Source organism: Ovis aries, chromosome 10, assembly GCF_016772045.2.
Source record: "Ovis aries strain OAR_USU_Benz2616 breed Rambouillet chromosome 10, ARS-UI_Ramb_v3.0, whole genome shotgun sequence".
NCBI lineage: Eukaryota > Metazoa > Chordata > Mammalia > Artiodactyla > Bovidae > Ovis > Ovis aries.
The window spans coordinates 49,307,594-49,335,538 of NC_056063.1; the positions used below are offsets into that span (position 1 = coordinate 49,307,594).

A 27,945-nucleotide genomic window follows, 5' to 3' on the forward strand; every position below is an offset into this window, starting at 1 on the left:
TTTTCTTTCTTTTATCATTCCTTTTTTACATTTAAGACCAAATTCTGGGGATCATTCTTGCTGGGAGCCAGCACGGGAGATCCCACCCATGACAAGGTCACGCAGAAGAGGCCTGACGGGCAAGGCAGATCAGGACTCGAGGGACTCCCCAACCCCACCCATGACAAGGTCATGCAGAAGAGGCCTGATGGGCAAGGCAGATCAGGACTCGAGGGGTCCCATGGATCTGATCGAGCATCTACCCCCAAAACCAAAATCTGTCTGTATACTACACTCTTCTGACATTAACAGGGGCTATCCCCAACCACCTTTCTCTGGAAAGTTAACTTAGAGCTCCAGTTAATAGTCTCCTGCATATAAAAGGAGTGTCTCAGCTCAAACCTCTCTGCTGGCAGTCTAGCTTGTGTGACAGGTTTATCCACACTCTTACTACTACGCACATGATTGTTCACAACCTCTCAACCATAAACAGCACAGAGAGTTTGGAGTATTTTGAAAGTCTTAGTTAGCATAGGGCTCTTCTAAAGATAAAAATCATGTTGGTGAAGGGTTTCATTAGCTGAGTTAATGACTGCCGCCAGGCTCCATACGCTTAGGCACCTGGGAGTATGTTAATCAATGTAATTGGGATGTAGCAAAAGAAATATAGTAGTTTTGATGTTAGCAATACTAGACTTTTGAGTTAATGAATTTTCTCTTTGTTATAAATCACTGTACTCCTCTTTGTTATAAATTGTTGTATCCTTGCTATGTAAGAATGTAACTTTATCACTATCTTAAGACTAAGCAGATCTTAAGGGAAAACAAGTTTTCTGATTGACTAACCTTTATCAACAGAAAGAAAGATGGGGCCGTAAAATGTTAATCAGTCTCCAGACCAGAAGATATTGTAAACAAATGTAAGACCCTTGTAAGAACAAAGGTATGCAAAGAACATTCTGTCTTTAGATGAGGGTCAGAGCAGCTGACCCTGCGTGACTCTGCTTCTTACATTTATCTCTATGTACAACTTAAAGTATAAACGCTTCCCTGAAAATTAAAGAGACGGACCAGTTCCACGAAAGCCTGGTTCCCCCATGTCGTTCTTTCTTTCTTTCTTTCTTTTTCTCTCTTACTCTCTTTTTCAGGCTGATCCCTTGAAGCACAGGGGCCCTCCGTGTTCACTTATTTGCCTGGGCTTCTAAGACCTGAATGGGAAGGCACTTTGCGTCTTCACTCCCTTGGGAGACCGGGAGGGCACCTGTGGCCTGCGTGAATGGTGCAAGTCCCTTGTCTTGGGGCTTTATTGGCTTTCTGTGTAAACCAAGGAATATCAGCCTCTATTCTATTCCTCTGTCTCTCTTTCCTTATTGCCGACGCCGTCCCTCCTGAGGGAATCCCTGGATCCAAACGGGGCTGGACCCCAGTACATTCTCTTACTTCCTCAACTATTAATATGTCAGAATCCTCTAGCTGAATACTTTAGGATGTCCTTTACTTTAGGTCTTGGTTTCTGTTCACTCAAAAATGTCCTAATTTTTGCTCATATTTATAGAAGATATTCCACAGACTCATCGTGAGTGATCACACAACTTTACCTTGACATGTGTAATTAACATTTTGAAAATATTATCCCAGAGTCTTCTAACTGCCATTGTTGGAACTGAGAAGTTTGATGTCTCTAATGCTGTTTTCTTTGTGATCTCTTTTTTCTTGCTATTTTTATGAACTACTTCATCTTTTTTTCAGTTTTGACAGTTTATCCATCGAGTCCATTATCCTTTTATTTGTTTATTTTTGGCTGTGCTGGTTCTTTGTCGCTGCACAGGCTTTTCTCTAGTTGTGGAGAGCAGGGCCTACTCCCTAGTTGCAGGGCACGGGCTTCTCATTGCAGTGGCTTCTTTTGCTGCACAGCAAGGGCTCTGGGGCCCCAGGGCTTTAGTAGTTGCAACTCATGGGCTTTAGAGCACAGGCTCAATAGTTCTGATATAAACATATAACTATGAGCCACTTATACTGTTGTATGGAAGAAACCAGTACAGTGTAAAGCAATTATCCTCCAATTAAACAAAAAATAAAATTAAAAAATGGTTGTGGCACACAGATTTAGTTGCTCTGTGCCATTTGGGATCTTCCTGGATCAAGGATCGAACCTAAGTCTCCTGCATTGGCAGGCAGATTCTTTACCATTGAGCCACCAGGGAAGCCCCATACATTTTATTTTTGACAATTATTATTTGCTTCTTGATTTCAGCCAGCTCTAGTCTAATGCTGACATTGTTTGCAGGGTAATTCCAATCTATGACCTCATGATACTTACGTGTGTGTGTATGTGTATTTGTCATTGTTTTGACTGGGAAGGAAACAACTAGGATTGATGGAAGGATCTGAAAAATCTCCTCTATTTGTTCTCATCTTTGTTTTACAGTAGGATGACTTTTCAGAGTAGTTATTCCTCCATATTGCTGAAAATATTGTCTATAGACAACAACACATCAAATCATTTTCATTAATCATGCTTTTTTTAAAAATTGCTTTCTTCATTGCTCTTAGAGATTAGTTTTATTACAGCCACTTGTTCCATTACAATTAATATAATTTCCTATAATGATAAGTTATGTCCCATATTGTGAATAAAGTACACACCAAATAGAAAAACCAGCACACTAAGTCTCACCTGAGAGAATCAGAAAGGCCATCAAAGTAACATTTATACACTATTAAAATGATCAGGGTACATTTCTTTAGGCATGATTATGTAATATAGGTAATAAAGTTGGGGGAAAATGACTACTTCATACTCAGTGATATGCTGCTGACATATTCTCCCCCAAACATTTCCCTATCACAGTTTACTGTTTGATACGTGGATAGAGGCAAAGATTAAAAAAAGGAAAAAGTTTGGGAATTCCCTGGCGGTTCAGCGGCTAGGACTCTGCATTCTATTGCTGAGGGCCCTCGGTTCAATCCTTGGTTGGGTAACTTGAGATTTCACAAGCCACACGGCCAAAAGAAAATAAAAAGTTTGCTGAGCTGTTAACCAGCAATAACTACCAATAGTCCTGTGTTTATTCACTTCACCCTGAAGTACTCTTACACCTTATCCTGTGTCCCAGAAAAAGTCAGGTGGCTAGGATAGAACATATAGCTGCTTAGTTGATACAAAATAATTGTTTGATATATATCCTTTCCTGTTCTGGGTATTTTTTCCACAGATGTGTATCTAGTTAATAAATCCATGCTTTATTTCATTTAGTTGCTACTTTTCTTAGTATTTCAGCTGTCATAAAGAACTTCTCAATAATACAATAATAACTCTTCTGGCATTTTCTCTTGACCTTCAAATTTGAAAAGGAGCTAATGGATCTCTCCCATGAATCTTAAGACTCCTCAGGAGTTTTAAGAGTAACACTGACTTTATATCTGGTTTTGGAAAAGCATAAAGTCAAAGTAAATTTAATTAAATTATGTACTCCACAACCTCTATCCACAATAGAAAATTACATTCTATATATGAATAATGACATAAAATTATACAGAGGCTAATAAAAAAAGGGAAAGCTCTTTTTACATTTTCCTATAGAGGCCAAATAGGCATAAAATTTAACCTTCAAAATTTGATGTTTCTCACATAAAAATAGACTTTCTCATTTCCACACGCTTTGGGAGAGGTTCTAAGAAGGCAAAATTAAAAGAGGAATGAACAATAAGAAGGTCACAGAGGTGCAAAACTTTCATTAATTATTTAAAAATATTTCTGGCCTGGAATATCCAGCATTTGCTCTGTTACATTCTTCTCATAATTCCTCAGCCAAAGTCTTCAACTATTTTGCAGACTTACTTTCACAGTGACACTGGATTGAAGTTGGGGTTTTCTATCAGGAAAAGAAAAGACAAGAGGCCAGAGAGTGCAAGACATCTCCACTTAGACAGGGTGTTCACAGAAGGCTTGTCTGATAGAGTGAGACTGAACTGAAACATGGATCAACAAAGGAGACATTGTTGAGAAGAGGGCTCCAGAGGATCCATGAGTGCCATAAGCATGCGGTGTGCTGGGAACCCTTAAGAGCTTTTCAAGAAGGCCAGTGGAGGTAGAACAAGAAGCATGAGAGAAAATGAGTTCAGACAGGGGTGTAAAGAGACAGGTCACGTAGCATCTTTTAGGAGATGGCTAGCAGCCCTTTTTTCTTTTTTACTTTTTATTGATGTATAGTTGCTTTACAATGTTGTCTTCGTTTCTACTGTTTGGCAGTGTATCAGCTGTGTGTATGCCTATATCCTTTCTTTTTTGGATTTCATTCCCATTCAGGTCACCACAGTGTACCAAGTAGATTTCCATGTGCAACACGGTGGGTTCTCATTAGTCATCTAGTTTATACATAGCATCAATAGTGGATATGTGCTATACCATATCTCACAATTCATGCCATCCCCCTCTTTCCCCTTGGTATCCATCTGCTTGTTCTTACATCTGTGTCTCTATTTCCACTTTGTACAGAAGATGGTCAATACCATTTGTTTTCAGATTCCACATACATGCGTTAATATACAATACGTGTTTTTCTCTTTCTGACTTACTTCACTTTATATGATAAAGTCTAGGTGTTATTTTTTGAGAAGAAAAGTTTTAACCAGAGTTGTGAGAAGGTCTGATTGACACTTAAAAGAATCATTTTGGCTGTGACAGAGATAACAGACTCTGCAGAAGAGCAAGAACTTTCCATAGGCTGCAAGAAAAACCCAAACAACTAAGAAGATAAATTAAGATCCTTTAAAACAGAGGATAGATCTACATCCTCCAGGTTTTCTGATGTTCTGGACTACCTGATGTTCAGTGAGTATCGCACTGCCTTTCACATCTTTTTATTTCTGCTGATGCTGTTTCTCGTGCCCAAAATATCATTTCTTTCTTTTTTTTTTTTTTTCCCCACTGCTTGGCAAAATTATACTTAGCCCTCAAGGGCAAGCTCCAATGTTATGGCTCCATAAAGCCTGCATCCATGACCTCTAGATATTCAATGTTTTTTCTGCTACTGTGATATTTTCAATGTAACACAAATTTGAGAAACAAAAAAGGAAACAGAACGGAAGATATGAAGGTAATGAGACACACTGTAAGCAATGACTATCTGTAACTATGATAAATAAATGTTAGAATCTCCAGAATAGAAAGCAAATAGCAAACACTAAAATACATAATAAAACTACAAAACTTAAAACACAGGGGGAAAAAATTTAAGGAGGAAATACAGAAAGGTTTTTCTTAATTCGATTTATACTGTACCATTCAGACCAATCCTATGAAGATATTACCAAAAGCAACAAGAAAATTACTCAGAGTAGCAGAGTTTTGGTGCTAACACCAGGAGCCTTAGCGCCAAATTCAACATGACAATTTTTATAAAATATAATCAAGGAACATGGCCATGCACACTAATTTATATATTTTCTATCAGTTCAGTTCAGTTCAGTCGTTCAGTCGTGTCTGACTCTTTGCGACCCCATGAATCGCAGCACGCCAGGCCTCCCTGTCCTGGAGTCACTGCAACAGAGCATATGGTCTATAAGACTTACAGAGTCTAAAATATTTACTATTTGGCCCTTTACAGAATTAGCTGATCTCTGTTCTATCACACTTCACCAGAAGCTCCTCTATTCTTGGAAGACTGCTCAAACAAATCCTGTTCCTTTGGTTCACAGTGACTGTCGATGCCGATTCTTCTGCCTGGAGCAGGGTTCTCTACCCCTGCCTGGCTAAGTTCATTGCTCCTTTTAGCCATCTCTCTCTAACAAAAGGCTCCTCCTCACCGTCCAGTGTGCAAGGAATCCTGTCAGATCCCCACTGACTCATGCATACCTGGAACTGCACACACAACTTTCTTCACTTTCAATATTCATATCCCTGCCAGCCCAACTAGAGGAGCTTCCTGGATGGCTCAACGGTAAAGAATCAGCCTGCAGTGCAGGAGACACAGGAGATCCCAGGGTTGGGAAGATCCCCTGGAGGAGGGTGTGGCAACCCACTCCAGTATTCTTGACTAGAGAATTCCCATGGAGAGAGGAGCCTGGCGGGCTAGAGTCCATGGGGTCACAAAAAGCCAGATATGATTAAGCACAGAACACACACACACACACCAAATAAATATCAGATGCTGAGACCAGGAAATATTCTGTGGACTATGCATTTCTCCTCCAAATGAACACATATTCAACTTTTCACTTATATAGTTGGCATTAGACCCAGACTAAGAGAGTTAAATGGGTCAGAAAGAAATTCAAATTTGCTTTACTGCCTGCATCTTACAAGTCAGCATGGTAAACTGGTCACATATGAGAAGTTTAGGAAAAATGTTTATAAAGGATGGTTCCTATAAAATGTATCCGCAGGGTCTTTGGTCCTCATGAGGAACTGCTTCCAACCTATGACGACGGTCTTCTGTCACATCCAGCAGCTTCCAGATGCCTCTAACCATGACTCACCCATACCTTTCCTACGTGGCTGCCTCAAAACTACTTTCAGAGTTGGAAAATAAAACAAACGTGGTAAAACTGGTATCTAAAATAATAATGAATAGGTTTTTAAGGATATAGGGGATTTTTTTTTTCTACAGGTGTATGAACAGGGCTGCTCTTCCAAAGATAATTTTTCTAAATTCCAGATTCTCGGCTCTGTTCAAATGGATGTTTTTCTTGAACCAGAAACCTATTACAATTACTTGAACCATTTTGGAGTGGAAAACTACACCTTGACCTACTTAGAGAAAAAAACCTATTAGCAAACAGATGTTACATTATTACTATGTTAAAACAAAACATGTACCCAGTTTTAAGCAAGTCTGACATTTAAAAATGTTCATGCTTAAAATAGATTAGAACTTTTTATGTACCTATTTACAGTCATTAATCCCTACACATGCTCTCTAAAGATAACAAAACTAAAATCACATTTCAGGAGTCACTGCCAAGCAAAACTAAACAGAAATTAAAGGAACACAGTTCTGGAAATGAAAGCCAAATTAGTGGGAACAATTCCATTTTTATGACTCAGATTTATAAATCATTATTTACAAAGTCATAGATTTCATTTCGATGTCTGTATTTGGCACCAAGATAGAGTCATTAAATGGGATTTTTTTTTTAAAGAAAAGATAAAAGAAACTTAGAATAACAATTTTTCTTTAAACTTTCCTAAAATCTTAAAGCTGTAAAATAACTGCTCTCATTTATTTGGCAAAGAATAATTTTTCTTATATTTAATGAGGGATAACAATTTCAACCAACATGTTCACCTACACAAAATAGAATCTAGTCAATGTTCTCCTAATTTTTAAATCTAAGGAAATGAAGTATTTAATACAAAATGGGACAATACAGGTATAATTATAGTTTAGAAAGGTCAAGAGAATTTCATTTTCTAAGCTTCTGCACAGAACTACTTTCCCATTTGAAAAGTTTTTTTTTTTAATTTTTATTTTTACTTTATTTTACTTTACAATACTGTATTGGTTTTGCCATACATTTACATGAATCCACCATTCACTCTCATAAACTTTTCCTCCTTAGCAGACATCAGATAGGTGGGGTTTTGTTTGTTTTTTGTCCACCGTGATTTTTTTTAAAAAGCAAACTGCTGTTTAGCAACACAAGATCATTCATTTTCTACTTCCATTTTTTACTGATAGTGCTAATAGAGGGGTAGAACGGAATCTTAACTTGAGTGATGTGGCATTATGTTGTTTATAGGACATTAATAAAATTCATTATAAAATTAAGTCATGTAACCAGGTCTTATTCATCAGTATAACTTGAAATAAATAATGTGATTTATGGGTTTGTCTAAAAAGAGAATAAAAATGAAAAAACTAAGGGCTAATGAAATGTTTTGTTGGTTCATTTAATCTTGAGTTCACTACATTTTAAAGAAAAGTCAGGGCATGTTATGCTCAACTAGGACAGCAGCAGCTTCACTCTCCTTGTCTTTCATTTGGTCAGCCTTTCTGATTTCTGCTGCCTACACATATCCATCACAGGCATTAGAAATACTGACCACTGCAGATAAACCTTACAGTATAAAAGCTCCTGTTCTTTAATGTCTGAAGGAGCTACTCTTTGGGTAGTTTTCTAGAACTCTTTTTCCCAGTTTTATTGAGATATAATTGACACACTATTATATTAGTTTTATGTATACAAGGTAATGATTTTATGTACGTATATACTGCAAAAAAACCACCACAGTAAGCTCAGTTAACAAACATCACCTTACATAGCTACAATTTTTTTTTACTTTTGACAAGTGCGTTTAAGATCTACTCTCTTAGGAACATTGCTAAGTCACTTCAGTTGTGTCCGACTCTGTACGGCCCCACAGACGGCAGCCCACCATGCTCCCCTATCCCTGGGATTCTCCAGGCAAGAACACTGGAGTGGGTTGCCATTTCCTTCTCCAATGCAGGAAAGTGAAAAGTGAAAGTGAAGTCACTCAGTCGTGTCCGACTCTTAGCGACCCCATGGACTGCAAACTACCAGGCTCCTCCATCCATAGGATTTTCCAGGCAAGAGTACGGGAGTGGGGTGCCATTACAATATAGCATGGTAACTAGAGTCACCATGCTGTATATTAAATCCCCACAAGTGTGTACCTTTTTAACTACCTTCACTACTACAGACACACACACACACACACGCACCAGCTCTGGCAAGCACCAATCTATTCTCTTTTTCTATGAGTTTGTTTTTTTAATTCTACATATAAGTGAGATTATACAGTATTTGTCTTTCTCTGACTTATTTCATTTAACATAATTGCCCTCAAGCTCCATCCAGTTTGTCACAAATAGCAGGATTTCTTTTTATGACTGAACAATATTCTTATGTAAACACAGTACATTTTCTCAAAACTGTATCTTCCAAAGTCATTTTTAATGCAGTCATTTTTTTTTTATTTTATTCAAACTATGGTCACAAGGAATATACTGACATACAAAATATACTAAAAAAAAAGAGAGAGAAACAAATCTGTGCTTAGATTTTAATTTATTATATCAAATGTATAGGGATTTAAATAATTCTGAATTTAAAACAAGTACATGAATTTCCTGAGTAGTCATGAAGCTATTTGTAAATCACTAATAAATAAAACTTTAGTTTTCAAAGTACAATCTCTATGAGGGATATCAAGTGCAAAACTTAATTTTATATACTTTGAATTTTGGCTTTACTGACAAGAGGATACTTAGGTAATCATATTCCATTAACCCATAATTTACTGCTAAGAAAGGACTCAAAGAAAAATAATAGTATTTTAACCACGGAGCCAATGCTAAAACCCAAAATAAATGCTTCTATGTCAGATATTTTGTCTTATAAGCATTTTAAAACAACTGCAAATGTTTTAAACCAGAAGCAATACAAATGAATATACATTCAATGCAATTATTCGCTCAGCCGTGTCCTACTCTTTGTGACCCCACAGACTGTAGCCCCCCAAGCTCCTCTTTCCATGGAATTTTCCAGGTAAGAATACTGCAGTGAGTCGCCATTTCCTCCTCCACATCTTCCTGATCCAGGGATCAAACCCATATCTCCTATATTGGCAGGTGGATTCTCTACCCCCGTGCCACCTGGGAAGCCCATATTTTATACAGAGTCATGTACATATGTCAATCCCAATATCCCAATACATTTCACCCTCCCTTCCCATACATCTTTTAAGTTAATAAGCAACTTTCATGAGAAAAGCAGTAAAGTCATTAAAAACTAAGCTATCTGCATAAGAGAAAACCAAGTGATTCTATCAAATTTTGAAAAGTTTCTCTGTCAAAAAACACAAAGCAGAAATTCTTACTGTATAAGCCTTAAGAATACGTGGTAGAGTCCTCTAGAAGACACATACATTTATCTGTCTTTGTCATGTTGATAACCTGCCTTACATAAACAGGATGGCGTGCAGTGGGGAAGCCTAGAAGGTACAGTTAGGGAGTTTTCTCTTTTTGCAGTTTGGAGTCAAGTGACAGGGAAGGGCAACATAAGGTCAAGCTCAGTGGGAGACCTGGGTTCAATCCCTGGGTCGGGAAGATCCCCTGGAGAAGGAAATGGGAATTCACTCCAGTACTATTGCCTGGAAAATCCCATGGACAGAGGAGCCTGGTAGGCTACCGTTCATGGGGTCGCAAAGCAAAGAGTCGGACACGACTGAGCGACTTCACTTTCACTTTCACTTCAAAAGGAAAATGACAAGGAAATAGTTCTGGTTGTAAGCTGATTCAATGGCATTAACACAGCGTGTTAATTCAACCCAAACTACATCCATTCAATATCGAACTATCTGCAGAGCTTTGAGCAGGGCACTCCAGAGTAAAACACATATACATCCTTTTTTTTTTTTTTTCCAACCTCAAGGAACTTACAACCCAGTATGAAAAATAGCCAGGTATTAATCTTAGCAAATTCCATTACAAGACACAATGTGACCAAAGGCAGGACATTTGCCTCTGGAACAGTTGATAATTAACTCCTATATTTTAACAAAGTGTTAATTTTTTGTTAGAAAAGTTTCCATTTGGGGATGTGCTATATGACAATGTGGGAGATAAACCACATCCCAGTACCACATTGGCTATTTTACTATGAAGGACAAACCGGAAAAAAATGGGGTGACAGCCAACTTACAGGTAGAAGTTACAAGAGAAAGGATCGGCCTTTCTGGGCACTTACCCCAAATTTAATACAGTTGAAAAAAAAATGTCTTTGAAAACACAAGTCTTTTTTGGACATCATGTTGAAATTTAAGTCTCCTACTAGGTTTTCAGAAGTCTACATAATAGGCCCTCAGTTGACTTACTATCAGTCAGTCTCATTTCTCAGAATAAAATGGAACTCATTTCTCATCTGGATAACAAGGATTTAATAATACTTACCTCCTGAAATTCTTCTGAGAATTTAATATGTCAGTGTGTTTAAAACACAACTGTGCTTGTATTTTTCTCTTCCCTCAGTTGAAGGGCCTAACAATACTCCTTTGTGGATCTGAGTTTTAGTCATCTTGAGGCTAACACGGAGTACTGTCTACGGAATTAAATTTTCCCATACTACACAAGAGCTCACAATCACCTCGGGTGTTCTTGACCTCCCAGTTGAAGTGTCCCTGCATAAAACGATTTAATAATTACAGTCAATAAAAGAACTGTGATGATCTTCACTGCTTTCTAAACCAGAGAGATCCACAGCTGGTCTGCACTTCCTCACCTCTTCTGGATCATTCCAGTCATGCCTTCATCTTCATGATCCTACTGGGCCAGACAGCGATTGCTCAGTCATGTTCAACTCTCTGTGACCCCACGGACTATAGCTCCCGTCAGGCTCCTCTGTCCGTGGAATTTTCTGGATAACTGGGTTGTTGTTTCCCACTTGAGGGGTCTTCTCAGCCCAGGAAATGAACCCGTATCTCCTGCATGGGCAGGCGGATTCTTTACCACAGAGCCACCCTACTGGGCACTGCTTCCTTAAGAACAGGTATACTGGATCCAGTGCCTCTAGGACTCTGCTCTCATCTTTCTCTGGTGACATCCTTACCCCAGAGAGAAGACTCTGTCAGGCCAAGAAAGGACGTGCCCCTCAGAGCTGCACTTGCCTTCTATCCAAAAGAACTTTCTGCAATGATGGAAATGCGAGGTAGCGACAAGATCCAGTATGGTATGGCTATTATACATACGAAATATGATTAGTGTGATGGAGGAATTTTTAACTTGATTTTATTTGAATTAAAGTACATTTAAACTTAAAAAGCCACATGGGACTTGTGGCCACAATATTGGCAGCTGAGAATTCTCTCATCGAGACCACCCATGACCTTGCTGTCGATCTGTTATTTATTTTCAACTTTGATGTTCCAGCAACATTCAACACTGTGGAACAATCACCTCTTCATTAAGTACCTGCTTCTTTTGACCTCTGGGACACCCTTTCCTGGTGTTCTGCCTGTATCGCTGGTAAGTCTTAGGCCTCTTTGCTGCCTGCACTCATTGTGCTCTCAGAACTTTCAGAACTAAAGCTCCCTGGAGCCCAGTCCTGTACCTTCCACTCTGTTTACGATCTTTAAGGTAATCCCTTACATCAGCATGTCAATCTATGAAACCTCCACTTCCAAATATATATTCCCATAGAATGATGGAAGAAGACAGTGGCACCCCACTCTAGTACTCTTGCCTGGAAAATCCCATGGATGGAGGAGCCTGGTGGACTGCAGTCCATGGAGTCACTAGGAGTCAGACACAACTAAGCGACTTCACTTTCCCTTTTCACTTTCATGCATTGGAGAAGGAAATGGCAACCCACTCCAGGGTTCTTGCCTGGAGAACCCCAGGGATGGGGGAGCCTGGTGGTAGTCTATGGGGTCATAACAGAGTCGGACTGAGGCAACTTAGCAGCAGCAGCAGCATAGAATGATGCTTTTGAAATCTTTACTTAGTATCTAAATGTAACAAATCCAGAGGAACACTCAATTCTCTCATCTGTAAAAAGCCCTCTCCTAATCTAGTCTTCCCTATGTCATTGTATAGAATCAATAGCTACCTAGTAACTCAAGATAAAAAACTAAGGGGCTATCCTTCAATCCCCTGTCTTTCGTGTGTATGTGCATGTTAGGTTGCTTCAGTTATGTTCATCTCTTTGTGACCACATGGACTGTAGTCTGCCAGGCTCCTCTGTCTGTGAAATTTCCCAGGCAAGAATACTGGAATGGATTGCCATGGCTTCCTCCAGAGGATCTTCCTAACCCAGGGATCGAACCCTCGTCTTTTATGTCTCCTGCATTGGCAGGCAGGTTCTTTACCATGAGCACCACCCAGGAAGTTCCTCCTGTCTTTCATCAGCCCCCAAATCCAATTCATAAGGGGGATCTTTTTCTTTTCCCCACATGGGAACTAAAGGCTTTATTTCATTAGCATAACAAAATGCACTGTCTTCAAGAAAAAATTAAGAGTATTGAGTAAAATACCAGTTACCCATTCCCAATTCCTAAAGTCCTAACCATAAAATTTTATCTTTCAATTTTAAATGTATAGCTTAGAGATCTTAAAAGTTTTAAGTGAGGCACAAATATGAAAAGTCGGGTGCCCAGGTTCTTGCAACTCACAAATAGCAGAGCAGAAATGAGGATATTCACGCTCTGATGGCTGTTCAACTACTCTTAGTCAACTAACCTCAGTTTGAGAAAAATAATGGCCCTTATTCAAGTTTATATCTTAGATTATAGCAACAATAAAGATCAATTATTTCCAAATTATATATCAAAATATAGTGTTTTAAAAAAATTACAAGGTCCTTTCAAGTTCAAAAGTTCATTTTTTTCCAAGAGTTTATAAAATAAGATTCAAATATTAATAGCTTCTGTGTCTATGGATGTAGATAAACAGCCCAGTTTATCTTGCCCTCTAACCTCTCCCAGTGCTAATTACACAATACTCTGATATTTACTAAACTTTCAAATACATTGCAACTTGGTTTATGCTACTTTATCTCTAATACCACAAACCTGGTTCAAGTCACCATCATCTAGTCTTGACTATTACAGAAGGCTACCCACTTGTCTTCTTGCATCCACATTTGCCTTCATTACCACCATTCCTACAACTCTTCACCAATGAAGCTGGTGCACTTGCCAAAAGGTGGTAATAGAAGGGTTTAGTGATAGTGGTCATCTGAATTAAGAACTGAAACAAGAGTTGGAACAAGCTATGCAAATAGCTAGAGAAAGAGAAGTCTAGAGGGGCAGTTGAGCAAGAACCTTAAGCTATGAATGAAAAATAGGTCTTACTCTTAGGAGAACGCAATGACATTAAAAGGTTTTAAGTTTGAAAGAGAAATCTGCTATATGAAGAACGGGCTGAGGGGAGAGTGAGAACAGAAGTTAAAGAAACCTATTTAAAGAGGCTATTAAGTTCCGCTGAGCACTTGGGGAGGCAGAGATGAATTCAGATAAAACTCATATTTAGAAGTTATGAAGGAGATGCAGATGATGAAGGAATGAAAGGTATCAAGGATAATTCCTATGGCTTTCACTTGAGATAGTTGAGGAAAATTGGTGCTCCCAACTGAGATAAGGAAGGAGACTATGGAATTCACCATTTAGGTGAATGCTGGTGGTGACGGTTCTGTATGAATATCACATATGCGGGCTCCAAAAAGGGACTAAGGCCACCAGGCACCATTCTAGAATGCTACAAAGTTGGAATTGTGAAGTTGCAGCCTTCAGATGCCATTTACTCACAATATGCACACTGATCTTTTGGATACTGGAAGTTGGCCATTCCTACTAGTTAAATTGGGAAGCCAGAAGTTTTATCCATGAGCAAGGAACACACAGAATCTGATTCTCTCCAGTTACTGTTCGGGACATTCTTTAATTTTGCATGAAATCTGTGCTCAGTCACAAAAAATTTATGCTACTTTAGTAGCAGGAAGAGAACAAAGTTGAACTAGTAAGTAGCACTGTCGCATACAGGAAGGGCTCTTTCTGTAAAAGGGCACAGTCATCTCACAAGACAGAGAAACAAATCCATTGGTATGTTAAACGATGAAAATGTTTAAAATAATCAAAACTGTTTTCAGTGTGTATAGTCAGATTAGAAAGCTTTGATTACAAACACTCTTACAGTTTAATCATCATCAGAAAAACCAAATATCTTAAAAAGTAGAAGCAAGTGACATATGCGCCACTGAGTAGCAACTGCCCAATTTTAATCTACATATAGTGCTCAAGCCATCCACAGATATAACAAATGTAAAATATTAAAGTCAGCAAAGTTAATAAAAGTACTATTCTTTAAAGTTCAAAAAAGTTCCAACTGTTTTCTTAAAATAAAACCTTCCTAATCATCAAAATAACCTTCAAAATTGTTGCAAGCTCCAAATAAACATTTATCTGAAATTGGCCAAGTTTTATCACCATGAGTTAAAAAAAAAAAATCCTGAAACAGCTTTCTCAAACAAACCAAAATATAGGATTGCATAACAAGTGACTGAATACATGAGAACATGATGGCCACTTCTAAATTTATAGAGAAACACTGCTTATTGATCATGACATTTAAATTTCTGATGGAAAAAACCTTGTAATTTTTAGATGAAAATAATTTAGACTAAGATGAATATAGGTTACCTCTTTCAATATTTTTACTATAAAAGGTGTGTTAAATCATAAGACTGTCTTTTAATTACGAAGGCTTTTGGTGGGTAAATTGGACCTTACTGCTGTTCAGAGGACTCAAGACAAATCTCAGCATACATAATTCTATTCTTCATTATTCCATTAAAACTTTTATCAGTAGAAGAATAGATTTTCCTTGTCTTTCATCTCCATTAGTTAAAAAGAGAAGGTTATTGTGCTTCAACGTCTTAAAAACAATATGGTAAGTAACTGTCCAAAAAGAGAGAATGGAAAGAGATGAGCACATATTGAAAGTGTAATGAAAGAAATAACCATTCCACAAAAAATCACTTTTTATGCTTTATGAACCTTTCTTACAACAATAAAATGTCATCTGGAAACTAAGAAATCTCTTCAGATTTTAGGGGATTTGTGAGCCTTAAAGTTGATTCTTTGCCACTGTCTGTCATGCTTTGTATTCTTCCTTTATCTGTAAAGAGTTTAACTATGAAGGCTGTGCTGTATTTGGAAGAGTCACTGAGAAATGATCAAAAAAACCACTAAAAATTCCATAATTGTGTTCCTAAATCTCTTGTAGGACAGTAACCACATTGATCATGTAAACTAATACGCCTTCAAAGATTATTTTAGATCCAGACTGACTTACTTAGAATTGCCAGAATCTTTTCATTATCATGAAACTTCTTTCACTCTAGTGTCTAGGGAAACCCAAATACGTGCACCTCTCCCCTATTTTTAGAAGGGAGTTGGAGGGTTGGGTAATGGCACAATATGCCGTAAGATAAGCAGAAGCTACAATTATATATATAAAATATGTATGCATATAAATTACATACATATGCATGCATGACATGTGTTAGATGGAATGAAAATTTAATTCTATCTATATTTCCTAACTATAGTGACGTACGGTATTATGAGTCTAAAGATCAAATTACACTAAGAAGTAATGATAACAGTGTCTTTGAAAACCTGGGTATATACAGAGGTAGTAAACTAGCTCAAGATCTGCAACACGAGAATTATAATGTTCACTACACACATTGAGAAACTGGAACTATGAGAGGCAAGCTTTAATTTCCCACCATATGAATTTAGAATCCAGTCAATTTCTCTGTGTTTTTCTCAGTGACCAAGTAGTATGAAGTTTTTTCTTCGAGTATCACTGAAATATAACTAAGGTACTATTGCTTAAGGTATACTTGACTTACATACATCATGAAATGATTATCATAGTAAGTTGAATTATATATAGATACAAAATAAAAGAAACAGAAAAAAATTGTTCCTTGTGATAATTCAGGATTTATTCTCTTCACTTTTACATACAACCTAAGAGTAGTGTTAAATGTATTAATCATGTAAAGCACTGCATATCTAGTAGTCATTTATCTTATAAGTGGAAGTTTGTACCTTTTGACCACCTTCATCCTCTTTCTCACTGAGCTTGTTTTTCTTTTGCCGTTTGTTTGAAGTCCAACTGACATATAACACTATAATAGTTCCCAGTATACAACACACTGATTTGGGATTTATATATATTAAAAATGACCCCACGATAAATCTAGTTACCATCTGTCACTATGCAAAGATACTACATAATTACTGAATATATTCCCCAAACTGTACATTTCATACCCATGACTTATTTATTTTGTAACAAGAAGTTAGTGCCTTTTAATTTTCATTACCTATTTCACACAATCCTTCATGCCTCACACAACATCCTCTCTGGCAATCACCTGTGTGTTCTCTTTATCAAACACTATGTTTCTCTTTTGTTGTATGTGTTCATTTGTTTTGCTACATTATATTTCAACTAAAAGTAGTCATATGGTGTTTTTCTATCTCTAACTTATTTCACTCAGCATAATACCCTTTAGCTCTGTTCATGCTGTCACAAACGGCAAGATTTCATCCTTTTTCATGGCTAACAGTCCACTGTGTATGTCCATACACAAACATATATATCTTTACCCATCCATCTTTCAAGGGGAACATAGGTTGTTTCCATTTCTTGGCTACTGTGAATACTTTCAAAATCAGATTCATTATAGTTTCTGCACCCAAAGATGGAGAAGCCTCATACAGTCAAGCAAAAACAAGACTGGAAGCTGACCATGGCTCAGATCATGAACTGCTTATTGCAAAATTCAGACGTAAACTGCAGAAAGTGGGGAAAACCACTAGGCTAGTCAGGCACGCCTTAACCCAATCCCTTACGATTACACAGTGGAACTAACAAATAGATTCAAGGGATTAGATCTGATAGATAGAGTTCCTGACGAACTGTGGATAGAGATTCATACAGGAGGCAGTGATCAAGACCGTCCCCAAGGAAAAGAAATGCAAAAGGGCAAAATGGTTGTCTGAGGAGTCCTTACAAACAGTCGAGAAAAGAAGAGAAGCTAAAGGCAAAGGAGAAAAGGGAAGATACACCCAGCTCAATGCAGAGTTCCAAAGAACAGCAAGGAGAAATAAGAAAGCCTTCCTAAGTGAATAATGCAAAGAAATAGAGGAAAACAATAGAATGGGAAAGACTAAAGATCTCTTCAAGAAAATTAGAGCTACCACAGGAACATTTCACGCAAAGATAGGCAAAATAAAGGACAGAAACAGTATGAACCTAACAGAAACAGAAGGTTTAAAAGAGTTGGCAAGAATGCACAGAAGTATATAAAAAAAGATCTAAAAGACCAAGATAATCACGATGGTGTGATCACTCACCTAGAGCCAGACATCTTGGAGTGTGAAGTCAAGTGGGCCTTAGGAAGCATCACTACAAACAAGCTATTTCAGATTATTTTATAAATTGTTAGATCAAACATTAATTCTAAATCAGATGGAAATCCAGCTAAGCTATTTCAAATCTTAAATGACGATCCCGTTAAAGTGTTGCACTCAAAATGACAGCAAATTTGGAAAACACAGAAGTGGCCATAGGACTGAAAAAGGTCACTTTTCACTTCAATTCCAAAGAAGGGCACTGACAAAGAATGTTCAAACTACCACACAATTGCACTCATTTCACATGCTAGCAAAGTAATGCTCAAAATTCTCCAAGCAAGTATTCAACACTACATGAACCAAGAACTTCCAGATGTTCAAGCTGGATTTAGAAAAGGCAGAGGAACCAGAGATCAAATTGCCAATAAACGCTGGATTACAGAAAAAGCAAGAGAATTCCAGAAGAACACCTACTTCTGCTTCATTGACTGTAATAAAGCCTCTGATTGTGTGGATCACACAAACTTTGGAAAATTCATAAAGAGATGGTAATACCAGACCACATTACCTACGTCTGGTGAAACCTGTATGCAAGTCAAGAAGCAACCATTAGAACCGGACATGGAACAATAAATTGGTTCCAAATTGGGAAAGGAGTATATCAAGGTTGCATATTGTCACTCTGCTTATTTAACTTATATGCAGAGGAAACCCTGTGAAATGCTGGGCTAGATGAAGCACAAGGTCGAATCAAGATTGCCAGGAGAAATATCAATAACGTCAGATATGCAGATAACATCACCCTTATGGCAGAAAACAAACAGGAACTGAAGAGCCTCTTGATGAAGGTGAAAGAGGAGAGTGAAAAGGCTGCCTTAAAGTTCGACATTCAAAAAAACTAACATCATGGCATCCGGTTCCATCACTTCATGGCAAATAGATGGGGAAAAAGTAGAATCAACTGACAGACTTTATTTTCTTGGGCTCCATAATCACTGCATATGGTAACTGGAGCGACGAAAGTAAGAGACAATTTCTCCTTGGAAGACACGCTATGACAAACCTAGACGGCGTATTAAAAAGCAGAGACACTACAACAGACAATGCGGAAATACAAAGGATTATAAGAGACTATTATAAACAATTATATGGTAATAAAATGATAACCTGGAAGAAATGGAGAGATTCTTACATAAGTTCAATCTCCCAAGACTTAACCAGGAAGAAAGAGAAATTATGAAAAACCCAATTACAAGCACTAAAATTAAAGCTGTGGTCAAACATCTCCCAAAAAACAAGAGCCCAGGACCAGATGGCTTCACAGGAGAATTCTAACAAACATTTAGAGAAGAGGTAATACCTATCCTTCCAAAATTCTTTCAAAAAATTGCAGAGGAAGTAACACTTCCAAACTCATTCTATGAGGTCACCATCACCCTGATAACAAAACCAGACAAAGACAACACAAAAAAAGAAAACCACAGGCCAATGTCACTAAGAAACATAGATGCAAAAATCGTCTACAAAATTTTAGCAAACAGAATTCAGCAACACAACAAAAAGCTCATACACCATGATCAAGTTGGGTTTATTCCAAAGATGGAAAGATTCTTTAATATATGCAAATCAATCAATGTGATACACCATATTAACAAATTGAAAGATAAAAACCACATGATAATCCCAGTAGATGCAGAAAAAGGCTTTGACAAAATTCAGCACCCATTTATGATGAAAAGTCTTCAAAAAATGGGCTCAGAAGGAAGCTATATCAACATAGTAAAGGCCATATATGATAAGCCTAGAGAAACATTATTCTCAGTGGTGAAAACCTGAAAGTATTCCCCTTAAGATCAGGAACAAGACAAGGGTGTCCACTTTTACTACTATTATTCAACATAGTTCTGGAAGTCCTAGCTACTGCAGTCAGAGAAGAGAAAGAAATAAAAGGAATCCAGACTGGAAAAGAAGAAGTAAAGCTCTCACTGTTTGCAGATGACATGATACTGTAATTACTACACCTAATCAGTGAATTTAAAGTTGCAGGATACAAAATCAATACACAGAATTCACTTGCAGTTCCATACACTAACACTGAAAAATCAGAAAGGGATATTAAGGAATCAATCCCATTCACCATTGCAACACAGAGAATTAAATACCTAGGAATAAACTTACCTAAGGAGACAAAAGAACTGTACACAGAAAATTATAAGACACTGATGAAAAAAATCAAAGGTGACATAAACAGATGGAGAGATATTCCATGTTCCTCAGTAGGAAGAATCAATATTGTGAAAATGACTATACCACCAAATGCAACCTACAGACGCAAAGTGATCCCTACCAAATTACCAATGGCATTTTTCACAGAACTAGCGCAAAGTTTTCACATTAATATGGAAACACAAAAGATGCCAAATAGCCAAAGCAGTCTTAAGAAAGAAGAATGGAGCTGGAGGAATCAACCTTCCTGACTTCAGATTATACTACAAAGCTACAGTCATCAAGACATTTAGGTACTGGCACAAAAACAGAAATATAGACCAATGGAACAAGATAGAAAGCCTAGAAATAAACCCATGCACCTATGGCTACCTTATTTTTGACAAAAGAGGCAAGAATATACAATGGGACAAAAACAGTCGCTTCAATAAATGGTGCTGAGAAAACTGGACTGCTACATGTAAAAGAATGAAATAAGAACAATTTCTAACACTATACCTAAAAGATAAACTCAAAATAGATTAAAGACCTAAATGTAAGACAGGAAATTTTAGAACTGTTGAGGAAAACACAAGCAGAACACTCAATGACATAAATCAAAGCAAGATCCTTTATGACCCACCTCATAGAGCAACAGAAATAAAAACAAAAGTAAACAAGTGGGACCTGATTAAACTTAAAAGCTTTAGCACAGCAAAGGAAACTATAAGCAAGGCGAAAATGAATGTAACTCAGAATGGGACAAAATAATAGCAAATGAAACAACTGACAAAGGATTATTTCCAAAATATAGAAGTAGCTCATACAACTCAATGACAGAAAAACAACCCAATTAAAGAGTGGGGAAAAGACCTAAACAGACAGTTTTCCAAAGAAGACATACAGATGGCTAACAAACACATGAAAAGATGGTCAACAGTGCTCATTATTCAGTTCAGTTGCTCAGTCGTCTCCGATTCTTTGCGATCCCATGAATTGCAGCACGCCAGGCCTCCCTGTCCATCAACAACTCCCGGAGTTCACTCAGACTCACGTCCATCGAGTCGGTGATGCCATCCAGCCATCTCATCCTCGGTCGTGCCCTTCTCCTCCTGCCCCCAATCCCTCCCAGCATCAGGGTCTTTTCCAATGAGTCAACTCTTCACATGAGGTGGCCAAAGTATTGGAGTTTCAGCTTTAGCATCAGTCCTTCCAAAGAACACCCAGGACTGATCTCCTTTAGAACAGACTGGCTGGATTTCCTTGCAGTCCAAGGGACTCTCAAGAGTCTTCTCCAACACCACAGTTCAAAAGCATCAATTCTTCAGTGCTCAGCCTTCTTCACAATCCAACTCTCACATCCATACATGACTACTGAAAAAACCACAGCATTGACTAGATGGACCTTTGGTGACAAAGTAATGTCTCTTCTTTTGAATATGCTATCTAGGTTGGTCATAACTTTTCTTCCAAGGAGTAAGCATCTTTTAATTTCATGGCTGCAGTCACCATCTGCAGTGATTATGGAACTCAGAAAAATAAAGTCTGACACTGTTTCCACTGTTTCCCCATCTATCTGCCATGAAGTGATGGGACCAGATGCCATGATCTTCATTGTCTGAATGTTGAATGTTGAGCTTTAAGCCAACTTTTTCACTCTCCTCTTTCACTTTCATCAAGAGGCTTTTGAGTTCCTCTTCACTTTCTGCCATAAGGGTGGTGTCATATGCATATCTGAGGTTATTGATATTTCTCCCGCCAATCTTGATTCCAGCTTGTGCTTCATCCAGCCCCGCATTTCTCATGATGTACTCTGCATCAGGGTGACAATATACAGCCTTGACGTACTCCTTTTCCTATTTGAAACCAGTCTGTTGTTCCATGTCCAGTTCTAACTGTTGCTTCCTAACCTGCATACAGGTTTCTCAAAAGGCAGGTCAGGTGGACTGGTATTCCCATCAGTCCATTATAAAACAGTAAGTGATTCAGAACGAAGTGTTCCCAAATTTATTGGTTTGAAATCTTTGAATAAGGAAGTTTCTGATGAAATTAAACTCATACTGAAAACTATGTGTTTTTCCAAAAGCAATGCAAACATGAGGGAAGGAAACTAATACTTTTTAAAAATTAAATTTGTTATTTTGTATTATAGTAAAGCTGGTTAACAAACAATGTGATAATTTTAGGTGAATAGCAAAGGGGTTCAGCCATACATATACATGTATCCATTCTCCTCTAAACTCTCCTCCATCCAGGCTTCCACATAACATTAAACAGAGTTCCCTGTGCTATACAGTAGGTTCTTGTTGGTTATCCATTCTAAATGTAGCAGTGGAACTAATACTTTCTCAATGTCCACTATGTGTCAGCAATATGCTTAAGGTGACTGCTGAGGCCAGCTACAGGGTCAGGGAGCCTCCTAGTCTTTCCCCCAAGGCATTATAACAAGTTAACAGTAACCGTGTGGCATATTTAGCTTCATCTCTAAAGGATTAGCTAATACAAAAATAAAAATCATCAGAAAAGCATAAACAAGAACTGAGTTTTCATCTCCACCTAATTTATTTCTTCCTTGAAGTGCTTTAATGACTATTCTCTAAATCTAGTCTTTTGGCTTTAGAACTGGCAATTCTCTTCACATTTTGTTCTTTACCCTAAAACTTAAAAATTCTTTTTTTTCATGGAGATTCATTATATCCATATGTGCGCACATGCACGTGTGCCAAGTCGCTTTGGTCGTGTGAGACTCTGTGTGACCCTACAGACTGTAGCCACCTCTGTCCATGGAATTCTTCAGGCAAGAATACTGGAGTGGGTTGCCTTGCCCTCCTCCAGGGGAATCTTCTGGATGCAGGGATCAAACCCACGCCTCTTATGTCTCCTGCACTGGCAGTCATGTTCTTTACCACTAGCACCCCCTGGGAAGCTTATATCTGTATGTATGGGCCCTAAATGATGGACTCAGGTTTCCTGATGAAATACAACGGCTAACAGTTCGTCCCCTCCAAGACAATAAGAGACTGGACTATTGGAATACTGAAGACTTCCACTTTCTTTCTTTGTTTTAGCACATTAAAAAATCTAAATTCATAATACAAAAAGTTATTTTCCTGGGCAAAGGTTTTTCTCCTGTTTCATATATATTCTCAACAGGCAACAGGCCTGCAAAACTAATGGTTGTTTTCAGGTCCAGCACATCTGTGTTGGTCATGGTAGATATATTGTGCACACCCACACTCATGCTCTAAATTTGGTTCCCATGGCAAATAGCACCTTAAAATTCCCAAAATTATGGTGGAAGGAGGGCATGTAAAATTTACAACAGATTGAAAACATTTACTAAATCATTTCCATGGGGGAAAAAACACTGTCACAAATGAAAAAGTTGAGTTTGTTCACCTAAGTACTGCAACATGTCAATAAAGCAGAATAGGAATCTGCTTATTCTTATTCGGAATGAGCTAACAGCCTGGCTAATGAGTTTATCTTTCCAAATGCAATCTGCCTTCCCAGGCCAAATACTTTTTGATACCTCAAATGCCTACTTGACATATCCACATTTTTGGCCTTAGGGCACTTCAGACCCTGTTCATGTAAAGAACTCAATCCATCATCTTCTTCATCTGGATCAGGTCTTTCCCCTTTCAGTGTCCTCTCTCCCAGGACATACCAATTTCAAATTACCTGGCATCCTAGGACAGGCAGTGGTGCCTCATTCTTGACTCCTCCCTCTTCTCCAACCCATAAATCCCATCCATCTTCAAAGGCTGACAACTTCACATGCCAAACTGCTCTCTCATTTGTCTATTTTTCTCTACACCAGCTATCCCACTCTATTCTAGGCTACCATCCATCATATACTACATGGAACACTGCAACAGTTTTTAACTAATCTCCCTGCATTCTTCATGCCTTAATCAATCTGTTGAACCCAGGATATTAGTAGTTATCCTAAAATGCAAATTTCATGATGCCATGCCCCTTCATAAAATGTTTCACTAGCTCTTCAATTCTCTTAGGACACTTTTCAAATTATTCTCATGATCTGGTTTCTGTTTATTTCCCTACAATCAGGTGAGTGAGTGAGTGAAGTCACTCAGTTGTGTCCGACTCTTTGCAACCCCATGGACTGTAGTCTACCAGGCTCCATTGTCCATGGGATTTTCCAGGCAAGAATACTGAAGTGGGTTGCCATTTCCTTCTTCAATCAGGTAAGATCACTCTAACCAGTGCCTTGTTACCTTGTAAGTTCTGAATATTCTAGACCAGGACTTAAAGGTTCCATGTTCTCTCTTCATTCTGATAGTTATGCCTGTCAGAGAACACTCTTTTCCCTTGCTCCTGTAACCTGCCTAATTCCCACATCTCCTTTAATCATGTACTCAGATTCCACTTCCTCCAGGAAAGGCAGCATCCTCCAAAATTTGTGTCAAGCAGCCCCCCTTCATGAAAGTGAAAGTTACTCAGTTGTGTCTGTCCAACTCTTTGTAACCCATTCCATGGAATTCTCCAGGCCGGAATACTGGAATGGGTAGCCTATCCTTTCTTCAGAGGATCTTCCCGACCCAGGAATAGAACTGGTGTCTCCTACATTGCAGGTGGGTTTTTTACCAACTGAGCTATCAGGGAAGCCCTCATGTAAACTTTCTTTAAAAGAATGTCTCTTTCTTTAAAATCTTTCTCCCCTTTTGTATGATATCTGCCTGATGGATAATAAACTCCTAAAAAATGTTCAAAGAGTAAATTAACCTATGTTAGAAAGTGATCTTCAAGTTAATTTTCAGATATAAACAGCAACAATACATATTTTCCTCCCTTCCCTTTTTCTCTCTTTCTCAAAGAAAACCTGATTCCATGATACTTATAGGCTCTATTTACTTGTACTCAATTTGTCCACTAACACGAAGCTGAAGACAGAGAGAGAAATCACTTAATATTTAAAGAAAGTCATAAATATCTAGTGCCAGACCATTCCTCTGGAACTTTTTAAAAGCAGCTGAAAAAGCTCTGCTACTCACGACTAACATCCATCCAAGTCTGACCCATTTCCAAAGTCCTTAAGAAAGGGACTAGAGAAGAAAGTCAGAGAACTGTGGAGTCAGGTGTTTTCTGCCTGCTTTGGGGGCTGGGGGAGGAAGGGGATTAAGCGCTTACATCAACCAAATGTAAACAGGATGGAGAGCAACCAACTCTTATCATAAATATAACTCTTATAAGAAGGGGAAATTTTATATCATAAAAAATGGCTGGAAATGTACTTAGCAATACATTTATTATCCTTCTAAATACATTTATTATCCTGTCTAAAAATGGCAAAAAAAAAAAAAAAAGAGAGAGAGAGAGACCAACAGGTAGCGAAGGGTGAAATTGGCATATAATATGTGAAGAGTTCCATGAATTAGCGGACTTCGCAGAAGGAAGCTACACCTCAAGAGAATTTGCAGCCATGCAAGGCAATTGCAGCAGAGAACAACCATCGTGTGATGACAACAGTTGAGTGAGATGGGGTGAAAAATATCATGCTAGCATCAGATGTCTCGTATTAGGGAACTATACAGTTACAGTGGCGCTGCCCCAGAGGCCACCAGTCACCCTGCCCAGAGAGGGGGCTGGAGGCATGGACCACTGGAGGACTGAAAGGACACATGGTTGCCCTGCCTTGGCAGGTCCTGTGAGAAGGTGAAATAAAAGTGAACGCCATCTATACGGAGAACTCCGTGTCACTGAGACCACGAGTGGTAAAGAGTTTAGCCCAAGTCAGACCAAACTGTCGAATGTCTCTCATTACTACTTTCTCTCCCCTTCTCACCTCCCATTCCCACCTGTTAGGTGGAGGGAAGGATGCAGAAACCAACGCTGCCCTCCTCCTCATTTCTTGAGACACAGTCCAAGGTGAGGAATAAGATGAAGTAAAAAAAAAAATTTTTTTTTTAAGGATTCACTTCCCTCCTCTGAGTCATTTGCTAAAGAGAAGCACCTACAGTTGGATATGAGGTTGAAGTATGAAACTGGACTGTAAATTTTTTCTCTTTGAATAACCAAAAGTAGTGACTATACTAAGTTATAGAAAACATTGGAGATGAGATGTCAATTAAAGGATACAAATGGGAAACCAACAGATTCGGGAATAAACTGTAAAATAAAACATCAGGTTTATATATACCAAATTCAGACTGTTCAGTAAACTGATAGGAAATCTCAGTCATCAAAAAAGTAAAACCGTCTAAGATAATAATTGGCTAGAGTGGAACTGACACCTCAAAAGATCACATGTTAATGACAAAATTTATTTAAGCTATTCCATAATACTCAACTGGAGAAGGAAATGGCAACCCACTCCAGGATTCTTGCCTGGAGAATCTCATGCACAGAGGAGACTGTGGGCTATAGTCCACAAGGTCGCAAAGAGCCGGACATGACTGAAGCGACTTAGCACGCACGCCTAACACTCAATAGATGAATCATTCTGTTGCCAACCACCTCTATCTTCAGCAAGTTTTATTAAATGCTAGTCACAGAAACTATTGAAATAGATGTTCAAAAAATATGAGAACATGGCTTAAACCTTTTAACACATTCTTTTCAATTTAATGTATTATAGAATGAAATCAGTGGAATTCTTTCAGAGTTCTATGTCTTACTGGGATGATTACATGATTTTCAAATACTATAGTCTTAAGCAACTACATTAGAGCTCATGAAAAATCTCACTAAGTACACAGACTCATGATTCTGAAACTATAATTGAAAACTATAGCTTTAAACTTCTAAAAAACTAATCATACATGGTATGAAATTGCTTTCTCTAACACTTCAACTGAAATCTCATTCTTGAAAAAAAAAGTGAAAATATTAAATTGTGTGGCCAAAATTACCAAATTTCTACACGTCTCCCCTTTTGTAAAAACATTCTATTGGCTTACTAGATATACTGCTCATGACTATAAATGCAGGCATACCAAACACTTCACACATATCCTAATCAGAGTGAGATTTTTCTTGGCCCATCTGCTTTAAACTGCATGCCAAGAATCAAGAAAAATCTTGGAAGTTCTAAGTCCTGGTTGTAAAAACAGAAGATAAACTCTGAATCACATATTGTAGGCCCTGGAAGAAAATGCCAATGACAACTTGATAATTCAATGGCCATTCTGATTGAAGTAAAGAAATAATAGACTTCTCTAAACAGTGTAACTGCATACACACTAAAATCGTTTAACACAGACCCATCACTTTTAACAGTGTTTTTGTGTTGATATTTATGTTGTCGTTTCAAAAACTTGAACCTGCATTCAGCAGACATTCTATAATTGGCTGTGGCTTCACCTACAGAGACGAGTAGCACCATGATCTCAGGTTCTTAACATTCCTTTGAAATTTATTTCAAAGCTGTGCTAAACAAATCAGTCAGAAAGCCTTAGCCAAGGAGTCCACCCACGTTTAACAACCTTTTTTCACCTAATGATGATTACAGTCTATGGAACAGGCAGCCTCTAATAAACAGCATCAACTTCAGAAGACAGATATCTAGAGGGACCTTTCTGTTGCCATAGAAATATCTTCAGGTCACCCTGTCTTCAGCATGAAACATTACCTTCACATTAACCTGCTATTAACAGTGTGTGTGCAAATGCATATATGTGTGTGTGTGTGTGAGAGAGAGAGAGAGAGGAGTACGCGTGCACACATGCGCACGTTGGGGTCGTTTGGGGGCATATATTAGCCCAAATTATAGGATAATTTACCCTGTCCTGATGGTTATAAATATTATGTGGTCCGTAGCTCTAAAACATTCCCCCAAACAGAGAACACAAATCTTCTCAGTGACAGCAGCCCCTGATTAATGGGTTCTTGCTCCCTTGGTTCGA

The 27,945-nt window shown here is 38.1% G+C and overlaps 1 protein-coding gene and 1 long non-coding RNA gene across 10 annotated transcripts in view; both read right to left on the reverse strand.

The window, feature by feature from the left end:
• The window catches only part of KLF12 (KLF transcription factor 12), a 521,468-nt gene that overhangs the window by 203,273 nt on the left and 290,250 nt on the right, over positions 1-27,945 (reverse strand). The gene's annotated exons all lie outside the window — the stretch shown is intronic.
• LOC132657302 (uncharacterized) overlaps positions 1-27,945 on the reverse strand; it is a 63,054-nt gene continuing 35,109 nt past the window's right edge. The window contains exon 2 of the long non-coding RNA XR_009595277.1: positions 1-27,945. This exon is cut by the window's right edge and continues 6,881 nt beyond it. This is a non-coding gene — a long non-coding RNA (uncharacterized LOC132657302).